The sequence below is a fragment of the Vicia villosa genome, linkage group LG5, assembly GCF_029867415.1.
Source record: "Vicia villosa cultivar HV-30 ecotype Madison, WI linkage group LG5, Vvil1.0, whole genome shotgun sequence".
NCBI lineage: Eukaryota > Viridiplantae > Streptophyta > Magnoliopsida > Fabales > Fabaceae > Vicia > Vicia villosa.
The window spans coordinates 84,008,498-84,019,518 of record NC_081184.1 but is presented as its reverse complement, the minus strand read 5'-3'; positions in this window follow the sequence as shown (position 1 = coordinate 84,019,518).

Genomic DNA, 11,021 nt, shown 5'->3' with positions numbered 1-11,021 from the left:
ATAAGGTTTGGAGACCGAGTGTGTGTACCCGATGTTGCTGAGATCAGAAAGAGTATTCTGGAAGAAGGACACCGAAGTGGATTGAGTATTCATCCTGGTGCTACCTGTAACGCCCGGAAATTCGATTATTCGCTTAATCTAGACGTTCGGAGTGTTTAGTGAAGTTTTCGTATTTTGAGACGATTTAGTCTGTATTAGTTCGGGATAGCGGATTGGTATTTAATCAAGAATTTTGATATTTTCAGTATTAGAAATATTATTGGAATAATATTTGAAGTTTTGGGAATTTTCTGAGTAATTATGATTAGACCCGAAATATGATATATTGGTCAAATTTGGATTGTCGGTGTTATTTTAAGAAGCGTATTTGAGTTTATTAAGTTAAAAATCAGATTTTAGTCGGACGGTCGAAAAATAATATTAAGAATAATATTATTTACAAGTAGGAATTTATTATATTGTTGGAATATTAATAAAAGTGATATTTTAATTTAATTGGTGTTATTTATCTTATTGGGCCTAAAATTGGTTGTGAAGAGGAAGTGTTAACTAAGCCAAATTGGAAATGATAAATTAGGGTTTTAGAGATATGAATAGGAGTTTTTCATTTTGGAGAGAACAAAGTTTGAAGAGAAGGAGGCAAGCCAAGAGGAACAAGTTTGGAGATGCAATTGGAGACCCATTGAATTGCTTCATTTGATAAGGTAAGGGTGAGGTTCTATTTCTATAATGGGGCTCATGAACAATTGTATGTGGGGAATTGGGTGTGTAGATTTATTGCATTATCTTGTGTTGATTGTTGCTGGAAATTAGAAATCCATGAAATGTTGTTTCTGTAAATCGCTATTGCTATTGTTATTGATTATGTGATGTTGTGCGAAGGAAGAGATAAGGAAAATAAGGAATGTAGTAGATGTATCTGTAAATAGCTTTTGACGAGTTGAATGACTTCCCACGTGAGCCTTGTGACGGCTGGCCCAATCCATGACGGCAACATCCCTCTGTTCCTTTTTGTTTTGTTTTTCTTGTTTTGCTGTTTGTTGTTTTGTTTTTCATTGTGGTTCTGTTGTTTTCTTATGTGCCCTTTCCATGTTTGCTTTAATGAACCATGATTTTAGAAGTGAGATATATCCATGAATTGAATCAAAATTGAAAAGAAAAAAAACAGTAGGAACAATAATTATGAACAATAAGTGTTAGAATGTTAGAACAAAACGGTATACAATGAACAGTAGGTGTTAGAGTGTTAGAATGTTAGAAATGGAACCATTGGTTAGTAATAAAATGCAAATAGTCCTGTTTGATCGAAATAGCCGAATTAAGCGGTATAATTAATTGCCCGGAATTTGATGAAAATTTACGTGGTAGCTAAGTTTAATTAGTACATTAACGTGGTGGTGTTATTTTGTCAAATTTGTGATATTAATCGGTCGCTTAAATTAATAGTTGAATTAATTTTTAATAAGCCTATTTAATTGGAATAAACTTGAACTTAGATTAACTATTCGGTTATCGGTAAATTACGATATCTTGAGTATTTAACCGAACGAATCGAATAACCGGTAAAGAATAAAATTGTATCCGAACTAACCGCTTGAGCTATGTTTTTGTGACTTGGGAGTATAACCCGAAAATTCGTAAAGTCGTGAATATTAAGGATTTAACTGGAAATTAGATAACCGATAGTGACGTAGGATATATCTGATTAATTAGAGATTATTAGGTGAATAATTTTGGTCAATTGATAGTGGATTAGTGAATTAATAAATCGACTAATTTATAGAGAGTTATAAGACGAATTTGACTTGGCTTAATGTGTCGATTTGTTGTGATGATTTTGTTAATATGTGAAGTTATATGATTTGTGATGATGTGTCGAAACATGACGATGTTTGTGACGATGTGTAATACGTGATGTTCTATATATTTGTGGTGATAATTTTGTGACTAAGTGAAGATGAATGAGTAATTGTGACGTTGAATTACCTCTAATAATTGGTAATTATAAGTGACGTGGGCATATGCCTAGTGATGATGTGTGATTGTGATGAGTATGTTGTGTTGTCTTGTTTGTCGAGTCACATTCCATATGCATACTCTGTGACGGCATGAAAACTATGGCAAACATGACGGCCTCAAAACTATGGCAAACATGACGGGCCAAATGGCAATTGGTGACGGGGGCTGAAGCTCCGATTGGTACCACATGCATATACATGAGTCATGTCCCATGTGTCTTATGTGATTCATAGTTGTGACGTTTTGTGAATATATTGTGATTGTATTTGGTGACTTGTTAAATGATGGAAGTATGTGAAAATGTGAATTGATGAGTTTATGAATAGTATGATGACATCAATACCTGTGAGTGCAATTAACTGAATATGTCTTGGTGACTTATATGTGATGTTTTTATGACTAGATGTATGACTTATATGCGGTGATGTTTTAGGATTAGAATTGTGATTTATACTTATGATGAATTGTGACTTGGCTTGCAAAGTAAATGAAGTATATATATAATTGATGTGAATATGAAGTGTTGTGAGTATTTGTGAGATGTACAGCATGTGAGATTTCTGAATTAGTGAAAGCATGAAGTGTATAGCAATATTAATACTTGCGATGTGATGACTATATATGTCTGGATCCTAATATACAATTTATCATGCGCTCACTTATATGATTTGATATCTCACCCTTTTCTCTTGTTCGTCGTTGCCTTTATATTGGTAACGTGCAGGTGTTCGAGTATGAAGATTTAGTTGTCGTTAATCGAGTCGGTTGTCGCTCTGATACGTAGCACTCGGGGGGTCGATTTATGATATTGTTGTTTATTGTTTTATCTTAGCTGAATAAGATGTTTTTGATTTAAAGATTGAGAGCTATGATTCCGCCATGTTCTAATGAAAGAAGTTGTTCTGTTTTGAGAAGTATTATGTATTGAGTATTTGTTGATTGATTAAAGAAAGTGCTATGTATCCGCTAAATTCGATGATGTGATTTATTGTTGAAGTGAATATGTGACGCCTCATTTGTTTGTCGAGAAATTTTTAAAAACTCTGATATTTTCAGCATTATAATTGTCTGGTAGAAATGGGGTGTTACATTAGTGGTATCAGAGCAGGTCGGTCTGTCTGGCCAATGTTGTCTAATTGTTGTCTATCCCTTGGTACGCGACGAGTGTGTGAACACTGTCGGTACTTGTTTGTTTTGATTTCAGGAATTGGTTTGACGATAAGTGGGGGAGAAGCCTTGCTTATCGAAGAGGTTTCTATTGTAAGAGATAGTTTGGTATGCTGTCAACAAGCGACGGTGCAAGCGGTGTTGAGAGTTTTGGATGTTATCTGGATTCGAAGGTGACGTGAAGTTAACAATGATTTTGAGAAGCATAAGTTAGAGAGTTACGATGTTCAGTACTGCTGAGGATTGTGAATTTGTCGGTGCGAGTAACCTTTACGTGAGATACCGATGTTTGAAAAGTGATTGAGAGGATGATTTTGCGATAGACTTTATGTTGGAACTTGAAGATGCGCGTAGCTTGAGTTTAGGATGTCCGATTTAAACTCCGATGGAAGCGTCAAAACAATGACGAGACGAATTTTGTTATAAGGACAGTTATTACCGCCAATGTCCGAAGCGAGTTTGAGCAGAGCTTGTTGTTGATGATTAAGACGAGATTGCGAGATGTTCGGTATTAGGGGTGATTTGAGCGCCAATGACTTTTGAGGAAGAGTGAAGCAGTAGTGCAAGAGACTCAGACTTTGGGGCGATTGAAGTTACATTTGAGATACCGAGGTGGCGGCGGATATAAAAGAAAAATTGTAGATGATTTTATCACCAATTTGACGCGAGTAGGATCTCCGTAAGCAGGTCGCAGAAAATTTAGAATCATTGTGAAACTTTAAAAATTCATAAGTTGAGTTCCGGATATCCGATTTGAGCTCCGTTTGAAACGTCAGAAAGATAACGAGATGAATTGTATCATAAGAAGGATTGTGGGAATATTTTATCACCAATTTGACGCGAGGAGGACTTTGGTTGAGACGAGGTGAATTGCGAGGTACGAGTATATAAGTAATTTTGAAGATGGAAAAACGTTGACGATTGTGTGATGCTAAGTGACTATGAAGCGGATTTAGTAATATGTTTAGATGTCGGTGTCTCATCGACGAGATATAATGAGTAGGAATTTTTGGGAGTGGTAAAAACCCAAAGTGAATTATTGGATTATGACGTGTTAATGGATTGGAGTTAAATTCGGAAATGACACTATTACGAAGTAACGGCGGTTTATACTTCGCTATGGTTGTCGAATACTAATTGACAAATTGGGGAACTGATCACCCTCAATCCATTGTTAATGGTAGATGACAATCGTACTAAATGTTAAAGATCTGTCTTGCTATCTTAATAGTAGAGAAAGAGTATTGATGTTACATCGCAAAGGTAGTCGCTCACCAGTTTGTGTAACTTGATAAGAGGACTGGTTGAGTAAGAGTTTGAAGAAATGAACAATTCGAAGTAGTGAGTATTGTACAAGTAAGTGTCGCAAGGCAAAGATTTGGAAGTAACAGTGAAACAACGATGTGAAAATGAGTATTAAGGAAAGTTTGCGTTGGATTGAAAAATTTGTGAACCATACAGTTGACGGAGTTTTAACAAGGCAGTGACTTAAAGAAGAATTATCAGAGTTACGCAGCGGAAGCATTGCGTTGCACTATTGTTATACGACTTGTAAGAAGTGAAAGACGATATGTCAGAAGACTGTGAAGTGGAGTTATCTTGATGTTTGGATTGATAGACTGTTGGAATAAGTGCGATAAGCCAGGATGCTGCATTGGGTCGTAGATTATTGTGAATCTGGTAAGAATAGTGATGTGTTTGTGTTATTGTGCAATCGTTGTTGTGCCGAAGAAGTAGTGATTGAAGTGTTACAAAACGTGATTTGGATATTTGAGAATTGGATACGAGATTTGGTTGCGATGGTGTTGTCAAGTAGGTTTTCGAGGACGAAAATATTCTAAGTGGGGGAGAGTTGTAACGCCCGGAAATTTGATTATTCGCTTAATCTAGACGTTCGGAGTGTTTAGTGAAGTTTTCGTATTTTGAGACGATTTAGTCTGTATTAGTTCGGGATAGCGGATTGATATTTAATCAAGAATTTTGATATTTTCAGTATTAGAAATATTATTGGAATAATATTTGAAGTTTTGGGAATTTTCTGAGTAATTAAGATTAGACCCGAAATATGATATATTGGTCGAATTTGGATTGTCGGTGTTATTTTAAGAAGCGTATTTAAATTTATTAAGTTAAAAATCAGATTTTAGTCAGACAGTCGAAAAATAATATTAAGAATAATATTATTTACAAGTCGGAATTTATTATATTGTTGGAATATTAATAAAAGTGATATTTTAATTTAATTGGTGTTATTTATCTTATTGGGCCTAAAATTGGTTGTGAAGAGGAAGTGTTAACTAAGCCAAATTGGAAATGATAAATTAGGGTTTTAGAGATATGAAGAGGAGTTTTTCATTTTGGAGAGAACAAAGTTTGAAGAGAAGGAGGCAAGCCAAGAGGAACAAGTTTGGAGATGCAATTGGAGACCCATTGAATTGCTTCATTTGATAAGGTAAGGGTGAGGTTCTCTTTCTATAATGGGGCTCATGAACAATTGTATGTGGGGAATTGGGTGTGTAGATTTATTGCATTATCTTGTGTTGATTGTTGCTGGAAATTAGAAATCCATGAAATGTTGTTTCTGTAAATCGCTATTGCTATTGTTATTGATTATGTGATGTTGTGCGAAGGAAGAGATAAGGAAAATAAGGAATGTAGTAGATGTATCTGTAAATAGCTTTTGACGAGTTGAATGACTTCCCACGTGAGCCTTGTGACGGCTGGCCCAATCCATGACGGCAGCATCCCTCTGTTCCTTTTTGTTTTGTTTTTCTTGTTTTGCTGTTTGTTGTTTTGTTTTTCATTGTGGTTCTGTTGTTTTCTTATGTGCCCTTTCCATGTTTGCTTTAATGAACCATGATTTTAGAAGTGAGATATATCCATGAATTGAATCAAAATTGAAAAGAAAAAAAAAACAGTAGGAACAATAATTATGAACAATAAGTGTTAGAATGTTAGAACAAAACGATATACAATGAACAGTAGGTGTTAGAGTGTTAGAATGTTAGAAATGGAACCATTGGTTAGTAATAAAATGCAAATAGTCCTGTTTGATCGAAATAGCCGAATTAAGCGGTATAATTAGTTGCCCGGAATTTGATGAAAATTTACGTGGTAGCTAAGTTTAATTAGTACATTAACGTGGTGGTGTTATTTTGTCGAATTTGTGATATTAATCGGTCGCTTAAATTAATAGTTGAATTAATTTTTAATAAGCCTATTTAATTGGAATAAACTTGAACTTAGATTAACTATTCGGTTATCGGTAAATTACGATATCTTGAGTATTTAACCGAACGAATCGAATAACCGGTAAAGAATAAAATTGTATCCGAACTAACCGCTTGAGCTATGTTTTTGTGACTTGGGAGTATAACCCGAAAATTCGTAAAGTCGTGAATATTAAGGATTTAACCGGAAATTAGATAACCGATAGTGACGTAGGATATATCTGATTAATTAGAGATTATTAGGTGAATAATTTTGGTCAATTGATAGTGGATTAGTGAGTTAATAAATCGACTAATTTATAGAGAGTTATAAGACGAATTTGACTTGGCTTAATGTGTCGATTTGTTGTGATGATTTTGTTAATATGTGAAGTTATATGATTTGCGATGATGGGTCGAAACATGACGATGTTTGTGACGATTGGTAATACGTGATGTTCTATATATTTGTGGTGATAATTTTGTGACTAAGTGAAGATGAATGAGTAATTGTGACGTTGAATTACCTCTAATAATTGGTAATTATAAGTGACGTGGGCGTATGCCTAGTGATGATGTGTGATTGTGATGAGTATGTTGTGCTGTCTTGTTTGTCGAGTCACATTCCATATGCATACTCTGTGACGGCCTGAAAACTATGGCAAACATGACGGCCTTAAAACTATGGCAAACATGATGGGCCAAATGGCAATTGGTGACGGGGGCTGAAGCTCCGATTGGTACCACATGCATATACATGAGTCATGTCCCATGTGTCCTATGTGATTCATAGTTGTGACGTTTTGTGAATATATTGTGATTGTATTTGGTGACTTGTTAAATGATGGAAGTATGTGAAAATGTGAATTTATGAGTTTATGAATAGTATGATGACATCAATACCTGTGAGTGCAATTAACTGAATATGTCTTGGTGACTTATATGTGATGTTTTTATGACTAGATGTATGACTTATATGCGGTGATGTTTTAGGATTAGAATTGTGATTTATACTTATGATGAATTGTGACTTGGCTTGCAAAGTAAATGAAGTATATATATAATTGATGTGAATATGAAGTGTTGTGAGTAGTTGTGAGATGTACAACATGTGAGATTTCTGAATTAGTGAAAGCATGAAGTGTATAGCAATATTAATACTTGCGATGTGATGTCTATATATGTCCGGATCCTAATATACAATTTATCACACGCTCACTTATATGATTTGATATCTCACCCTTTTCTCTTGTTCGCCGTTGCCTTTATATTGGTAACGTGCAGGTGTTCGAGTATGAAGATTTAGTTGCTGTTAATCGAGTCGGTTGTCGCTCTGATACGTAGCACTCGGGGGGTCGATTTATGATGTTGTTGTTTATTGTTTTATCTTAGCTGAATAAGATGTTTTTGATTTAAAGATTGAGAGCTATGATTCCGCCATGTTCTAATGAAAGAAGTTGTTCTGTTTTGAGAAGTATTATGTATTGAGTATTTGTTGATTGATTAAAGAAAGTGCTATGTATCCGCTAAATACGATGATGTGATTTATTGTTGAAGTGAATATGTGACGCCTCATTTGTTTGTCGAGAAATTTTTAAATACTCTGATATTTTCCGCATTATAATTGTCGGGTAGAAATGGGGTGTTACACTACCAAGATGTATCATGATTTGAAGAAGTTGTTTTGGTGGCCCGGAATGAAGAAGGAAATTGATGAGTTTGTTTATGCTTGTTTAATTTGTCAGAAGTCGAAAATTGAGCATCAGAAGCCGTCTGGATTGATGGTGCCGTTGTTTGTTCCGGATTGGAAGTGGGATGGAATTTCTATGGACTTTGTATCTGGTTTACCTAGAACGGTCAAGAATTGTGATTCTATCTGGGTTATTGTGGACAGGTTAACGAAATCTGCTCACTTTATTCCAATAAGAATGGATTATCCGATGGAGAAGTTGGCTCAGTTATATGTTGAGAAGATAGTGAGTTTGCATGGTGTTCCGGCTAGTATTGTGTCAGATAGAGACCCGAGGTTTACTTCTAAGTTCTGGACTGGATTGCAAGAAGCCTTAGGTACTAAGTTGAGGTTGAGTTCTGCTTATCATCCGCAGACAGATGGTCAGACAGAGAGAACGATTCAATCGTTAGAGGATTTGTTGCGAGCATGTGTATTGGAAAAAGGTGGTGCTTGGGATAGTTATTTACCTTTGATTGAGTTTACCTACAACAATAGTTATCATTCGAGTATTGGTATGTCTCCGTTTGAAGCATTGTATGGTAGGAGATGTAGAACTCCATTGTGCAACAAACTACAGAAAAGATCAAGATGATTCAGGAGAAGATGAGAGCTTCTCAGAGTCGTCAGAAAAGTTACCATGACAAAAGAAGGAAGGATATTGAATTTAAGGAGGGAGATCATGTGTTCATGCGAGTTACTCCAATGACTGGCATTGGAAGAGCCTTGAAGTCAAAGAAGTTAACTCCGCGTTTCATTGGTCCATTTCAGATTACTAAGAAGATTGGGAAGGTTGCTTATCAGATTGCTTTACCGCCTGCACTCGCTAATTTGCATAATGTGTTCCATGTATCTCAGTTGAGGAAATACATTGCGGATCCGTCTCATGAGATTCAGGTAGATGATATACAGGTGCGAGATAATCTGACTGTAGAGACATTACCTATGAGGATTGAGGATCGTAAAGTGAAGCAGTTACGAGGTAAAGATATAGCAACGATGAAAGTGGTTTGGGGAGGACCAGCCGGTGGAAATGTTACATGGGAGTTAGAGAGCCAGATGAAGGACTCTTACCCGGAACTTTTCGTCTAAGGTATGTTTTCGAGGACGAAAACTCTTTTAGTGGGGGAGAGTTGTAACATCCCATAATTTCAGTTTATTAATTTAATTTGGATTTAAATTAAATAATTGGAATTTTAGTATTTTATTTGGATTTAATTGGAAAATGATGGAGTAAGAGCTATTGTGCTTATGGTGTGATGTTAGTAAAAGAGGGGTGCTAATTGGTTAGGCCTTTTACTAAGTTGTGGTTAATTTATTTTATTTTATTTTTCATAAAATAAGAAAAAGGAACCATTTGGGGAAAAAGGAAGAACACGTGAAAAGGGCAAGAGAAGAGAAAGAGGCAAGAACGTGGAACCGGAAGGAGAGCATTCAAGAGATTCATCGAGGTAAGGGGGGACTCTTCCTTTTAGTATCTCTTATGTGATCTTAGGTAATAGGTCGATTGATGTATGGTTTGATTCAGTTAGACATTGGGGTTGTTAGGTTAGGTTGTTATAATTGGATTGAATTGATGATAATTGTGTGAACTATTTGGTTAATAATGCGTTAAATGATGTTTTGTGGTGTATAATTGAATATATGATGATTGTATGCCTGTATGTGATGTCTGGAATCGTTTTTGGATGGAAAGGGTGTGAAATTGCAGGGTCTGTCGCAGACTTGGGGTTTGCTGAAATCGCAGGTCCGCTGAGCGGAGGGGGGTCCGCTGAGCGAAGGTCCCAACATAGGTTGCTTCTATTGGACGTCGCTAGAGGTCCTTTGAGCGGAGGTCTGAAGGATTCGCTTCTGCCTTGCTTCGCTGAGCGAACCTTGCTGTGTGTGAATTGTTCTAAAACTTTAAAATGACGTATCTTTTGATCTGTGAACCATTTCTTAGTGCCGTTTTGGGCATTGTGCAAGTAATTAAATGTTTTATATGATGAATGATGAATATGGGCGGTGGCCGACTTTATTTCTTTAAAACTCGATTTAATTACTTGATGAGGATTGAACATTGTGTGCATATGAGATAGGTGTGACAATGTGTTTGATGTGATGATGAATTGGTTGTGATTAATATTATGATTGTGATGAATGCATGGCTATTTGAATGATGTTGAAAAAATGTACATACTTATTCGGTGATGTGGTGTTGAGGTGAGTTGTTCATCGTGATTCGGTGATATTTTAAGTATGTTATGTGTGTTTCATTCATTCATATGCATTTGATGATGGATTCCGTTGATGAGTGGATCATTGGTGGCTAATTCCCATTGTGCGGAGATTAGTAAGCAGTCATCGTGTGCCCATGGGGGTGTGAGCGATGAGGTTAATCGTATGCCCATGTTGGGTGTGAGCGATTAAAGGGCAGTATCGATGAGAGAAGTCCTGTGAATGTGATTCACGGATTTTGGTACCACATGCATAGTGTCAGTTGTGTCATATGCATTTTGTCATAGCATGATTGTGTGGATTTCTGTGTTTTGTATCGTAATCTATTATTGTGTGATTTGATGAATAATAGATGTGAATCTGAATGTGTATAATTGGGTGAACGGTATATTATGATGCTTGTTGCTTATGAATTGCATAATATTTACTAATTGAGAATGAGACTCACCCTTTCATGTTGTCATTTTCAGATTGGGGAGTAGCGGCATTAGTGCTTGGTGAGGATGACTCGTAGAGTTTATCCGTTTATGTTGGGTCGTGTCGGTCATGCTCTGATCTTGTAACACTGGGGAACGATAGTTATAGAGATTTATGAGAATTCTCTATTTTATTTGGTGTTGGATTATATTTCCATTTGATTACGTTGATGATATTTCTTATTCCGCTGTGATAAACATAAT